This window comes from Triturus cristatus, chromosome 9 (assembly GCF_964204655.1).
Source record: "Triturus cristatus chromosome 9, aTriCri1.1, whole genome shotgun sequence".
Classification (NCBI taxonomy): Eukaryota; Metazoa; Chordata; class Amphibia; order Caudata; family Salamandridae; genus Triturus; species Triturus cristatus.
Genome location: NC_140592.1, coordinates 426,353,822 through 426,369,744, shown reverse-complemented (window position 1 = coordinate 426,369,744; position 15,923 = coordinate 426,353,822).

Below are 15,923 nucleotides of genomic sequence, written 5' to 3'. Positions count from 1 at the left end.
ACTGCTATGAGGGCTGGGATGACACGTAGGTTCGGGTCCATGGCTGTCCGTCGCGTACAGGTGCTCCTTGTGCGCGTCGTCCTGATTTCCCGGCAGTTTTTGGCAGCCGTAAAATATAATCCGTGCGGGGTGACGTTGGTGCGGATCGTACTTCCTTGTTCGTGAACCGCAGCCTGAATAAGTCCCGACGTCACGTTGGAGCATTCCCGGATCACATTCGTATGTATATTTTCGTCGGTCGGTGTTTGGTACGATTCGTACGGAAATGGTGTTTCCGTGGGAATCGTAATTGCATGTTTGTAATGTTTATTTCCCGGGTACGAGTCGGACAGAGAAAACGCTCCGACCGACGGTTCGTACCTGGTTTCTCCAGGATCCGAATCAGCACCTAGGTGTGCATCCGCACTTTATTATAGGTTTTCACAAGGAGTGGCACGCATAGGGCTGGTTCCCTTGTGGTCCTGAATAAGAGGTTTAGGGGATACCTCAAAACATGTCGACCAAATATTAGGGACTGTATACACATAATAGTTATATCTTTTCCTTACTATTTAACCCCATTTTTATCCATACCAACTGGGAGCGTGAATAATATATTAGCTCACTAGCTAGGTATTTTTAACATCACAAGACAGGGGTCTTCTTTTTGGCGCATTCAGTGGAATCCCCATTACCTTCGTTTTTTGTGAACTGCATGTTCATTGGAGGGGGAACCTAACCAGTACCTCCATCTCCCCCCTTTTTTGATTGTATATTCTGCTATTGCACAATCCAAATAAATGTAAAACCTATCTATGATAGTATTCACAGTAAATGTAAAGCAACGCCCTTGAAACAGTACAATCAATGAGACGAAAATTAAGAGATGCGTCACTTTGACTTCTATAAACACAAGCTACCTCTGAGAAAGGCTATAGATTCTCACTGTAACGTAAACATGTATAAGCAACCATTGTACTAATGTAAACTAATTTAAATGTAAGCAGAAGTAGCAGGAAACGTGAATAGAACAAACAAGACAGGGACATAAATTAATAATATGCAGCAACCTTCCTTTTTATTTAAAACAATGTAGAAGTTGCAACTGTGGTCTAATTCCATTCTTCAGTTCCACAAGTCGAAAAACATATCAAAAGTTGTATAGAAACATGCTGTACTTGAAACACACACACCATTCAGATAAAAACGTGCTTACATAATTGATGACATCTACAGGCTAATATACGCAAGAGCTAAAACACTTCTAAACCTAACTGATGAAAATACACAGTATAGACAGTAATTAAAACAAGATAACATGAAACAACAGGAACATAAATTACAATTACACCAAGCCAAAAATGTGAAAGGCGTTTTTGAAACCACAGCATTTTTGAGGTACTGCCAGCACCAGTTATTTTCATTTGATGGAGTTCAAAATTGTTATTGGCAAGGCTTGTGTTTTTCAGAGCCTCAAGTGAACTCTTCATTTCTCACAGTGAACGTGTCAGGCCTTTTAGCCCTTGCCTTTTCTTCCTCTTTTAGTTTTGTACCAAACACATTTAGAAGCAAGTTTACCCAGGAGGAAAGCAGCAGGCCAGACACGTGTCAATCATCAGTGGTTATACTAACGCAAATGTGTCATTGCCACTGCATTACCTCATTGAGACTTTATCGTCATACCACTGGCGTAACGAAACTCGAGGGGGCCTCCCTGCAAGGCACATGGAGGGCCCCCCTCCGGGCTGAATCAGGAGCGCTGCAGACCTAATGCTGTGCAGAGGGGACCCCTGGAGCTTGCCCTCCTCCCCCCCCCCCCCCGCACCGCGGGGGCTGCGGGGGCTGCGGGGGCCTGTGTTACGCCCCTGCGTCATACATTTCTGGGCTCTTTTGAGCTCAGAAGCACAGCTGCTTGCAGTTCACTGTAACAGTCAGCATGTTGCTGCTTAAAGCATGATCTGTCTGGGATCGAGGCAATGTCAGGATAATAAGGTACATTTATCATGCAGGATGTGTCATTGCATGGATGCAGGGCGCTCACACTCTCTCTGCCACGTCACTTAGACTACGCTCCTAACTGATTGCCTTGAAGGAGGACTGGATATCATCCTTGCGTTGATCAATTCAGTATCCCACTAGATACTGTATCCACCCATCAAGAACTTGGGTTACATCATGAGTATTTCTTTTGGTTTTTTTTATTGAATGAGTATTGAGTCAAGGGGTATACATTGTTTTCAAGTCTAAACGCTTGGGCAGAGGCTGATCCTGAACATGAAGGATGGGTGTCGAGTAGCGTGCTCGGTTTACATCATTGTTTGGAGAATTCCTTTGTTCACATCAGGCGCGCAACACCCATTGGACTCACAGGGCTTCAGCCCCACCCCCCGTCGTGGGTGGCAGCCCGGGATGAGACAGCTTCCCTGCGCACACACAGCCGCATCCGAGCACTTCACAGGTCTTTAAAAGACCATTTGCATGTTAATGAGGCCACGCTGTCGTTTCACCCCTTCTAAGAGCCCCTGCAGTTCCACTCCGCCTATGACTTAAAAGATTCAGCCCCCCCCCCGAAATTTTTTCTTAGCCCCCCCCCCCCCCCCCCCCTCCGAAATTTGGCTCTAGTTGCGCCTCTAGTTCATATGCATATTGTAAGTTGCATATTTTTTTATGGAGTAGTATTTTTTTTTTAGGTGGAAAATGGGGAGGATGTCACTAAGCATGTTTTGTACATATGGGCTATTTTTACAGTCTCCCAGCAGAAACATATGCATTGTTTTCAGGGCAAGTTTTACGGTGTGATTTTATGATGTTTATCATAAAAGGACATTTTCCTTGAATGTTTTACAGCCACCCTGAAGAAGAAATAATTCTCAAAATGCGTTGGGCTAATTTGTTAAAAAGGAAATAGATGCTGTTGCAAATCAAGGAATATACGATTGTGAATTGTTACATTTTGGAGACATCTCAACGTTAATAAAATGCAGATTTGAATATTTAGATTAAAAATGTGGACAAGATTGGTTAAAAAATGAGGACTTTGCTTAAACCTAAATATGGAGCTCAAAGGGCCAATGGGCCCTCCCGTTATGCAAGTCTGTTCACCAGCTTCTTTCATAGGATTCAGCGCGCATGGACAGCGCGCGAACCATGAGTAGCACACCACAAAATGCAGCCGGAGAGCATTGTTTTAGATTAATGTAAAAATTGGGGTGTGCATTCTGTCATTGTGTGAATTATTAAGAAACTGTGACAAAAAGCAGCACACCTGGCATAAATGCAGTGTTGCGATGCAGGGAGTTACCTCGCTTGAGGTGAAGTAATGCTTCGTCAAAATGAGGGTTACCATTGAGCAATATCTAGCACTGAATAACGTTTGGCATTGTAAATGTGTTTGGATTTATCATTTTTTGCTGGTTTCCCTCACTCCTGTAATGCAAACACAACACAATATATGGCTATATCAACCCCTATGACTAGATTATTAATGCAGATCATTATCCACACCGCACTAGGTATTAGGTATATCTGTGTGGTAAGGCAAGTACGTATGTGCCAAGGGACACATCTATCAAATCTTCAGGCAGCGCAGCACAGAAAGTCACCTTGCTGCGCTGTGTGAAAGTGAAAGGGCGGGAATGTGTTGTATGTAATATTTTAACTTGCATTCATGTCCTTTTCTAGCACTGGCACACTTTTGCTGACTAGTTCCAATGCTTTCACCCTTGCATCATGGTGCAAGGGGGCCTTTGATGAAGATGGCCAGCAGTTCTTACAACATCACATGCATGGGGCCTGATTTTGACATATGATGTAAGACATTTCAGACCTTTCACCTCCTGTCAGATCAGTCCTGCGAGGTAACTACCTGCATTCCATGGTCTGACATTGTATACAAATGTGTCTAAGGGTGTCTAAATGTGCCATGACACTGGAGGGCCATACTGTTCGATTAAGATTTGGAAGTGTCTGCAGTTATTCTATAATTGATGCAATGTCTCCATTTTTGTTTTGTAGGTAGACATTTCTCATTCACCCAAGCTGACGTTGAAGGTTGTATAACAGAACCACGCATGCAATTACTTCGCATTTCTTAAAAAAGCTGTCTTCGCCATGATCACGTCTTTAGCACACATGCCTTTAAACAAATATAATTGTAAGGCATGATTTGTAACGGTAGATGAGGGGAAAAGGTTACACTCCAGCCCACCACCCTGAGCCCTAAAACCTGGCCCCCAACTTTAAAACTACCCCAACCCCACCCCAAAAATGTCTCTCAGCGAGAAACGTTATACTAAAAAAAAGTTCCAGCAGGCATACGTCCTGCCCATGTAGCACCTCTCTTTTCATCAGTGCAGTTTTAGACAAAAAGTTGCAATTTCAGGTTGGGAGAAACATATGCAAATGGAATCTGACAATTTATTTATTTTACCTTTATTTATTTAGAGAGTTTTTTAAGTGCAAACATGACCCATGGGTTTTATAGTGCTGTACAGAAACATCAGATCTTGATATTCAACATCAGGTTTCGCAAGAGTCCATTCCAAACATTCAAAAATACTCGACATAGGACATCGGCATCGAGGAGTAAATGTTCAAAACCCCCATCACCCCTTGTGGTGGCATGTAGATGCATGACTATTAGAGTAGCATAGTTTCCTGGTGGAAGCCCTCAGGTCCAGAACCTTATGTTAAGAATCTGTCAAGTAAAATTCTTTTGATTTCCTTCTATAATGCGGGGTTTTAAAGGTTAGGCCTAATCTCTGACTTGAGTGAGTTCCATTCTCGTTGTAGATCCAAAGAAGGTGTGTGTGTAGGTCTCTTTTTCTTAAATCTGGGGAGTTTTAGCAGGAGGGAGTAGGCACTTTGTAAAGAGAAGCTGTCTCCTGAAAACTTGAGATTATCTGGTAGATTATATTGGTGTCCTAAAGTGCAGGGCTTTGTGCTTCATGCACGCTATCTTCAATCGTATCCTCACCTCTAGTGGGAGCCAGGAGAGAAACTTCAGAGAAGGTGTGATATGATCAAAACCTTGTTCCTGTTATCGATCCCGCCGAGGCACCCCTTGGCTGCTCATAAGACATCTATCTTTTAATAGCCTTCTATAGCTATACATCTATTTCTATAGCTGTATATACACGTGGGTATATAAATAAGTATATATCTATCCGTACTATCCCTCCCAAATTAAAGAAATGTAGGTACTGAGTACCTGATAGTACATGCGCATTTAAAGTCCTGCTGCTGGAGAGATCTTTGTGTACCCAGAAATTGTCAAGGGACTGTAATAACGGCAAAATAACTCCTGTGGTTAATGTAGTTACAGAAGTGTTCCGTGCTCTGTTCAGTCATAGTTTTGACTCATAAAGTAGGACGGAGGGTTAATTTTCCTGGCTCCGAAGCACATCTTGTAGCATGCAGATAACACATTTTTATTTTATGTGGATAGGTACGTGTATTACTACTTTTGAAATGACTATTCTTTTGCTACTCTCAGTTCATAAGTTGCAACCCTATCATAGAACAGTGAGCTACAAACTGCCACCAAGGAGCTGCATGCAAACAGCAAGTCATGGGTTTAGATCCTTGCTGTTTTCTTCTCAATGTATTGGTATTCTAAGTTTCCAAAGAAGAGTTTTTTTGGGTAGTAATAAAGTCTTTTTAGTACAGACAAACTCAATCACTGTGTTACATTTTAAACCCTGGCTTTGACTGTTGCTTGACCATGCACTCTTAACATATTGGGGCATATTTACGAGGGTCTTGCATCATGCTAGAAACCACTGCAACATGGTACATGTACGACACAACGCTCCGAGTCATATTTATGAAGCCATTCAAAGCCACTTTGGTTGGCTTTGAATGGCTTAAGAAATATGGCGTAATGTAACACAGTGATTTGCGCTGCCTTGCATTACTCTGCCCAAGTGAGGAGTTCCATGGGCGTTGCTGTGGGTGTTCCCACGCTAATTCCATTTTTTTAATGCATTACCAGATTTACCAAACCTGGTAAACCTGGGAATGTGGAGAAATGTGCTTATTTCTTCTCGTTTTCACCTCTTTCTCTGTGTGCTGCACTCTGCAGCAGACATAGAAAGAGGAATATGCCTTTATATATTTTTTTTGTGCAGGAAGGTTTCCTTCCTGCACAAAAAAAATCCTGCCTCCATCAGAGGCCCCCTTGCAACATGGTGCAAGGGTGCTTGCATTGGCACTAGGCTGCTGAAACAGCACCAGTGAAGGGGGAAAGGACAGGAATGCATCGTATTGGGTAGGTATGGTGCATTCCTGCCCTTTCTTTGTGATGCAGGGCAGCACAGCAAGGAAACTTGTTGAGCTGCCCTGCACCCCCCAGTTTGTAGACATTATGTGGCATATTAAATTAATATGCCACATAATGTCTACAAATGTGGACATTCTACTCCTTCACTTTATATACCATATTGTCTCTTTTGGCATTTTCTGTACATTGATTTGCAAACTTGCATAGTTTCCTGTCTCGTCTAGTGCGATGTAAAACGCTCTGAGATATTAGATTAGAATGAGTAACACTATAAAAAAAATTAGTTGAAAACAAATTAGTGAATGCCATTTAAAACATTAATTCTGTAATTACTCATGCACACAGATATAAATGGCATTCTTACAGTGCAAACTAATCTCTTACAAAGGGGGATTAAATAAAGTCAAAACCTGCTTCCAAACCATTTCTGTAAAGTACTTCTGAAGTGATAAACATTGTGCCTTTGCTTCCTTCCATTGTGTTGGTATCTAGGTGTGTGCCTCCAGGGCCCATATTACCATACGGGCACACTTACCCTGTTTGTACCACAGCGCTCCTTGAAACAAATTTACTGGGTGCAAATAGGGATAGTCACCCTATTATGGTGAATGTGCTGCCCTCTGGGCAGCACATTCAATACAGAGTGGCTGCTTCAAGGTATCTCCATCTTTCACTGTGCAGGTGGCATCCTGCTGGCACTTTCAAGAGAAGAAAGAGAACTGGTGAGAATTGCTACAGGAGGACCTAAGGGCATCTATTTCTTCCCCTAGCTACTCATGTGCGAAGCCAATCAGCTTGATACACTTATTTCCGTTGATTGAAGGAAGGGAAATGAAAGATATGGAAGCAGGAGCAGTCCATCTCCTGCTAACCTTCCTCTCACCATTCCACCAACAGAAGAATTGAACCAGGAGGTAGGAATTAGATGGGGACGAGCTAGGATTTGTCTTATTGCCTTCCCTACCAATTCTCACTACTTGATTCAATTTCATATGGCTTCTTCTTTTCATAATGATTCTCTGCCTCAGTAAAGCATTGTGCAGTGAATGAAATATGGAGTCTAGGGCCCAGCACAGAGTAAGACATTTTAATTAGCCGAAGAAAAATCCCCAAAGTGTTTGACTCATTTCTAAGGCACTGGCCCACTGGTTTGTGTCTCAGCGAGGAACCAGCTGATGTTTGGATATATTCTTATCCTAAGACAAAATCCAAGCACTGTCTGGCTCCTTTCAGGGACACAGACACATAAGGATCTCTTCATGAATTGCATTTAGTAGTATGTTTAGTATTATTACAATAGTACTACTAAAGCTATTCACAAATCTACATTTCTAACAAATGTAAATCTCTATCTCAACCTCTCCTATCTTTTCGATGGGGAGATCCTCCCACATCTCACATTATTACTTAGTAATAAATGAGGGAGGGACCAGAGGTGTAGCTGTATAAAGGGGAATATTACCACTCATTGCCAACCACTGGTACTGGTAACTTGCATTACTTTGGGTGAAGGGGATGCTCCATTGATGGTGCATGTGCATTCCCATGCAACCACCCAGAGGATTTGATGCAAATCCCTATCCGCAAAGAATTGTAGAAAGGCATTTGCTCCAAAACCCCTAGTCTTCTTGTGGCAGGTGTAAAAGAAGACATATTTTCATATCTACTCATTTTTCCCTCCTACATGTGTGCTGTGTTCGTCAGCACACACGCAAAGTGGGAAACGCCTTAACGCATAGTTTCTGTATAGGCAGGGACTCCTTACTTTACAAAAATTATGCTTACCACAACACAGAAATGCTTGCACTGTGACCCAAGGGTGTCTGGATTTGCGCATTGCAGCCAAAAGTGCTTCAGCGCAGGGAGAGAACAAAACAATGCCACATCTAAGCAGATGAGATGCCATTCTACTCTGTCCTCATCATGCAATGCAGCACAGGAAATGTACTTGCTGTTCTGCGTTGTGTGATTTTCAGTAAATCTAGGCCAAAGTTAATAGTAATGTAACCTGGGTATCTCCAGCACCTGGCTGCTTACCAAGTTTTATGAAAGTATTGATATTTTTGCCAGGGCTACTGAACACCGAATAGCGTAGCTCAATATGATTCTAGAAAATGTGCTGGCCTGTATTTGCATGAACATTAATAATTGTGTGGTGCGGTCAAAAGATTCAAGTAGTGCGGAAGGATGGTTCAATGCAGCTTGTCAGAAAATAAAATGCCATCTGAGGAGGGTGATACCAAAGGGGATGATGGACGGAGCATTTGACACAATCAAACACTCACCCCCAGTCAACTGATCTGGGTTTAATCCATCATCATTCTTTAGCTCACTCCACCACCCCAGTTCAGACATGGCCATATGCAAATCAGTCTGACCCTGTGCCTCATTGGAACAATCCAGCCCGAACTGCCAAGCCATGTCTTCCCTGGACCGGAAACAAGCATCCTGGGACCGGTTTCGGGTTCATAACCCTCTTCAGCCAGGCTATCTTGAATCCAGTGGCAAAGTGAGCAAGGGACCCACGTCTGGGCATACCCTGCCAACTTAGGGCGAACAAAGCGATACCAAAGGGGATGATGGACGGAGCGTTTGAGCCAATCAAACACTCACCCCCAGTCAACTGATCTCGGTTTAATCCATCATCATTCTTTAGCTCACTCCACCACCCCAGTTCAGACATGGCCATATGCAAATCAGTATGACCCTGTGCCTCATGGGAACAATCCAGCCCGAACTGCCAATCCATGTATTCCCTGGACCGGAAACAAGCATCCTTGGACCGGTTTCGGGTTCATAACCCTCTTCAGCCAGGCTATCTTGAATCCAGTGGCAAAGGGAGCAAGGGACCCACGTCAGGGCATACCCTGCCAACTTAGGGCGAACAAAGCGATACCAAAGGGGATGATGGACGGTGTCAAATCAATCCAGGATGGAACAAAATTAAATCGCCAAAGAGGAAGTTGACTGTTTAAAATTTAAATATAGGCATCTACAAAATTGTCTTTTGCCATACCCATTGGAGTGAAATGAAATACAATCAGGTGACCAGAGAACAATTTAGCAAAAAGTGAATACAACTTGCAATCTACATGAGGGGACCCATAACTGTATGATTGTGGAGGATACCTGGGTTTCGTAGCTGGATGATGTGTATGACTTCCCGCCAATACTGCTTAACCCCTGGTGGACACCTTCAGGAGTGTGCAGCCCAATTGGTTATCTGTAAAAGAGATCAGGTTGATAATTGACTGTATTAAGTTTTCTAGGGCTGCAGGACCAGATACTATTCCTGAAGTCTTAATTAGGAAAAAATGTGGATTGGTGGGCTAGGGCTTATTCACATCTATTTAGTTGGATAGTCCTAACAGGACTCTATCTCTATTGTGAAACTCATCCTGATAAAAACGAACTGTAAACAACCCTCATATTATAGACTGATCAGCCTCCTGGATATCTCTGAGAAGGTGTTCCTCAAAATCTTTATACATCTGGATGAATGGTGAATGGACACAGGAGAAAATTAGCTTATCCCTATACAGCATGGTGGGTTTTGAGAAGACGACTCTACGTTAGTTCACTGCTTTGCTACTTTTAGGAAATCACTGCCAACCAATCAGAGTATGTGCTGTTGCTTCTTTGATTTTTGTATGGCTTTTGACAAAGTAGACAGGGGACTGCTCTGGGAAAACTCCGCTCTTCGAAGGTACCATTTGAAATACTTGGTATGATCCAGGCATTGCACACTGACAATTGGGCACAGGAAGAACTTGACAAGTCTGGGAGATTATCAAAAATGATATCAATTCGGAATAGCATCCAATAGGAGTGTGTCTTGGCCTCAACCCTCTTTAGTTCATTTTTTGCAGAATCTCCTGCAATTTTAAAATTATCTTAATCTTTTTCACCAAAAGTTGGAGAAGCGCATATTCTATACCGATTGTATGGGGAGGATCTGATACTATTAGATTACTCCGCCCTTGGTCTGCAAAGGAAATTGAAGTCCCTTGATGCATACAGTAAAATAACTCCGTGAAAATTAACAAAGAGAAAACAAAGATAATGGTTTTTTGGAAAAGAGTAACCAAGTTTAAATAGGTTTTGAATTCTTTACCAGAGAAAGTGGTGAACTCCTGTAAATATTTGGGGTTGATTTTCTTTAGAAACCTAAAGTGGAATGCTCAATTAGGGAGTGTCAAGTTTAGAACCATTATACAAGCAAAATGCCAGGGCAAGTGTAATCAAATATATAGAGGTCTGATACTTAACCCGCTTATGAAAGTGTATAAAGGAAAAATACTTTGCCTTTCCCTGTATGGGGAAGAAATCCTTGTACTCGATTCTTCTTGCATGTGTGAACCAGTGGAAAGTGCAGTCCTCAAAGGGTTGCTGCAGGGTATAAGAAAGGAATTAAAATTGGTATCTTAGCAGCTGTTGACCAATTCCCACACAGTGAGGTATTTGAGTAACAAAGGTTTCCAAGTTATACTAGGAGGAAATTCTTTCAGGGAAACATAGTGGGCCAGGGATGTTTGGCTTCAGATAAGAGACCTTAAAACTGTGCACATTTTATGGTGTGCAATAGAAACATGGTCTTATTTTCCAAGTCAGCAATGGCCTATTAGAGGGGGAACCCTCAATAAGCTTTACACTGAAGTCTCTAGGCCAGGAAGCTGTTTCTCTACTTGGCACAATTACCAGAACCCAGGTTAAATAAGGAAATTTTGAAATGAGACTGGGTCGAACCCAATCTTTTCCATTGCCGAATGGAAAAGGAGGTAAGGGATAAAAATGGATGGAGTGTGTGCTCCCTCAATGTGTAATGCTCATTCTGTCATGTTCTCATGGAATGAGTTTGTTAGGGCTGCCTGTATTATGTTTTTAAGATCTTTAGTATTAAAATATCAAATATACTCTAGGTTGAATGCAATTTTGTTCTTGTATGAAATGCATTTTAGGATTTTCACAGTAAGAATTGCACGTTTCATGCTCTCTGTTAGGCAGTGCTTAAAAAATGGTTCAGGCTAGGACGGTCTAAATTGTATGTATTTATGGGTTTTGATTGTCTTAGAATGTATGCATTGGTTTTTAGAATGTTTTATGGACAATTATCCCAATAAACTTATTACTATCTCTCTCTAAGAGTGATGTAGTATTTTTTTTTATTTTGATCTACAATTAAAATAAATATATAAAATTGATTTATATCAATATTCACCATGAAAATACATTTATAATTTTTGTTATACAACCTTTTTTACTTTACCCTCTTCTTTAGCATATGGAGAGCCCATAGTCTCTATTGTAAGGTATGGAGGTAATTATAAAATGTTTATTAAACTTTATACTAATTGATAAAACATATGTAAATAGTATTTACATTTTTTGTATATATTTAATTCAAATCAATGATACAGCTACAGTAAAAAATGCTACAGGACCAGTAATATATTTTGAATAAAAACATGAAATAATTAAAATGTATTAAATTAAATTAAAATTATTTTCCTAAATAAAAAATACATTTCCATGTGAGCTATTTTGAATATGCATTACCAATTTTTAAAAGTGGTGCATAGACTTAATTAAAAGTAGTATAAGTATAGTTTAATAAAACTAATGTTTCAACAATTTACACATTCCAAAAAAAAATGTCAGTTTCTTTTTAGCATTAAATATATTTATTTATATTTTAGTCTATTTTAGATATTTAAAGTTAACACTATTTCCTAAAGGGGTATTATTTAAATACCTGTCTCCATTATTTTCCATGGAAGGATGCTGTAGTATCAGTGGTTGACTATATGTGAGGCTAGACCTAATGCTGTTGCTTTTTGTCAGTACTAACGCACCCTCATAAATTTGGCTCCACCCCCTTTTTCAGGATGCGGAGAAGTGTAATTCTACACTTTTGAGTAGCTTTACTTGCAATTATTGTAAATAGATAAAATGTGTAAATTAATCAAAAATTTAAGTTACCATTGAGAATAGCCCTATTAGGTCTGGGCACCAGCAAAGACCCAGGCACATTTCAATTTCTTATTAGGAAAGAAAAATTTATTCAGCTTTTTGCTTCTTACTGGGACATAGAAACGTACTTCTATTACCCACCATGGGGCTGGATGCTTCTTGGAGCTTTTCTTAGTCTAAGAAAAATCCAAACTGTGCTTGACTAGGATAATAAACAAGCATTGGTAAATCCATTAGGCTTCACCTATTTGATTAATAATAAGCTATTTTTGTTGTAAGTTGTAGCTTGGTGAGTTGCTGGGCAATATAATTTACTGAAACTCTGTTAAAGTGTTATGACTTGTTATTGACAAAAAGGCAATATATTGTGCTGTTACTAGTTGTATTATAAAGTGGGGAGATTAGGTAAATGAGGACGGAGAAAGATAAAGGCTTGAAATGTGTGCATTTTTTAAATCAGAAGAATACAGTATCTAATAAAAATCCCTAAATGCATTGGTTATTCTGCATCTTTACTATAGATCTGCCCCTTTGAGCCTTTAATTGTGGACACTCGCTCAGGAGCTATTTTTGTCCAGATTTAAATTAAAACTTGGACTTGCTGCAAATACTTGCCTTCCCCTGTCTCTAGAGGTGTTGAGCTTTCAACCTAGGTGAAGAAATGGGGAATTCAGAATACAGTAGATTTCACAAGCACAGCGTAAGCGCTGTGCAGGTAAAACCTAAAGAGGACCAAAGGCAGGAAAGAGAAACAAAAAACACATAATGCAAAATCGTGCATCTGCTGCCTACACATGGAATTAACCATGAGAACGTGTATCTGTATATATTTACAAAATGCTTTGCTGGAGTCTTTTTTGGTGAAGTGGGACAAATCAAAATATTCCATTAAAAGCGTTCAAGGTGAGACACATATTCCAGACCCAAGTCACCACGAGGGTAAGAATATAAAGCTTTGTTTTAAAGGAAGAAATGTTGACATAAAAATGGTGCCTGGGTATGATAGATGCTCTGTTTAAATCTAGAAGAAGGGTGGGTGATAAGGTGAAAGACAAAGCAGTGAAAGGCACACTTAAATAGCAAATGTGAGCTTTCTAGAGCTGCAGTCTGTGAATCTTCAATATACTGAGGGGCAGATTTATAAGAACTGACGAATCTCTGCATATCAGCAGAGATGTGTCAGTTAATTTGCGTCATGCAAAAAAAACCTTGCGCCACCATGGATGCGTTGCATTTACAATGTGGTGCACCACTGCGCAAGGATTGACAGATGCGTGACGCATCTGTTGGCGTAAAGGCAACGCATTGCTGGAGTCGTGTCGCAAGCACGACGCAACTCCAGCTATGCTCAGGAATGCCTATTCCTATTATGCTGCATCACTCCTTACGCATGCTTCAAGCAGGCGTAAGGTTTCGACGCAGTGGCGTCGTGGAAGTGACACAGTGAAATCTTGTAGATTTCACTGCTTCACTTTTACGAGGCTTTCATATGTCGGAACATCCACCCTGCATACATTATACCTGACGCAGGTATAATGTAGCGCAGGGCTTCACAACATGATGCATCTCCCTAGATGCATCACGTTGTAAATGTTTTGCAACGTGGTGCATTGTTTACGATGCTGCTGCGTCACAAAAGTGATGCAACGGCTGCGTAAAAGTGTTTACGAAATATGCGTGGGGTGTATAAGTGGGGGGTATTTTTTTTAGGGGGGGTTTTGGTTCTGGATTTGAAAGCAGCATGTATTAAGAAAGATAAGGGTCACGCATCTCAGGGCTCTCGGCTTTGTGTGGTGCATCCATCATGCACAGACTCAAATCTGAGTCTGAGTGCCTCTCGTGGGAAGTGTTGGGCAAGGGTATGGGAGTGGGGGGGTGGAAGGGTGGGCAGCGGGGGGTAGGGGAGGGTGGGGTGTGAAAATTCAGAAAAAAAACATATCCAGAACTGATATGAAACTTGTGTACATTTAAAAGAAAAAGATAGGAAACAGATCATTGTACAAAAGGTGGGAGAGAAAAGAAGTAGAGGATCATCAGGAGTACTTAAATTTAAATTGAGATGGGGAGGATAAATATCTGTTCATGGAATGTAGTGGGAGCTGAATGACAGAGAGAAAAGGGCAAGACTGGCCAAATTAGTGAGGACAAACGCTTTTGATGTAGTGTGTTTACAAGAGACCCACATTCCTTGGGGGGAAAAAAAGAATTGTTGGGTACAACATACTGGCATGTAAATCCCAAACCTCAAACATTTGAGGAACGGCTATATTAGCAAGGACCACTTTGGGACAGGCTAAACGAAAGGCTGCGGACACATCAGGGAGGTGGGCTATTGTAGAATTAGCAGTAGGGTTTACTGTGTGTTGGATCTATGGATCCAACCAGAACGATCCTCAGATATTTGAAGATCAGGACTTGGAACTTGCAACATGGCCTAGCCCATTAATTCTATGTGGAGATTTCAATATCTCTCTTGATTCACGACTTGGACAGCATAACCAAGGGGATACTATGGCTGGAACCCAAGGGTTTTTAGAGCATTAACTTCTCTTAAGAGTAGTCACTGTTTGGTTGATATCTGGGCTATGAAGAATCCGAACAACCCCGCATATACGTATTTCTCCTGCCCGCATAGGAAATATGTTAGGATGGATTATTTTTATGGCACAAGGGATGTATTAAATGGAGCTGGTATTAGGAAATTTCCAAAGGTGATTTCCGATCATAACCCTTTAATCCTGGAGATTGAAATTGCAAGCTTTAGGAGAGCATGGAGCAAATGGACATTTGACAGGAAACTCCTTGTAAATAGTGATTATATTGAACATATTAAGATCTGGTCACAATTTTTTTTCGACACAAATAGATATAGCGCTGGCAGGGAGGCTGTGTGGGACTCTTTTAAGGCTCCCCTCAGAGGTGAAACCATTAACTTCGTTGCCAGGGCGAGGACTCTGCACAAGACTAAGAACCAACAATTAATGCGTGATCTATTGGAGGCAGAAGAGGAACATGTTTCTTTAATAGCACAGTGGCGGGAGGGGGTTCAAATTCAGTATCAAATAATTGCTCTTAAAGCGGAAATAAATAGTTGGTTAACACAAAGATCTGCAGAGGAATATCAATCCCACCGGAATAATTCCTATGAAAATGGAGAGCTAGTTGGGAGGAGGCTAGCTCTTCGTACTAGGCAGAAGATATCTTTGAAACTAATACCCTCTATTAAAGTAAATGGACAAACATATACTGATCCAGATGATATTATCAAGGAGTTTCAGGATTACTATCAAATATTGTATCAAGATGATAATGATAAAGATACAGCCGGAGCACTACAGTATATATCCCGCATAATGATTAACACCGAACGAGGAGAGGGGTTTGATAGCTCATCTAAATGATCTAGAAAAAAAAATCTCATTAGAGGAAGTCCATGTAGCACTGCAAGGAATGGCATTAGGGAAAGCTGATGGTGATGATAAGAGTCCGTTGGAAGTATATAAGATATTAGGAACAGTGATAACTCCTCTTTTACTAGACCTGTTCATGGGGTGTTCAATATAGTGCAAGTCACCCTGAATCCTGGAGAGAGACGGATATCATAATCTTCCCAAAGAAAGGAAAACCAATAGACAACCCAGCTTCATATCGGCCAATCTCTTTAATTAATTCAGATACAAAAATCTCTTCAAAG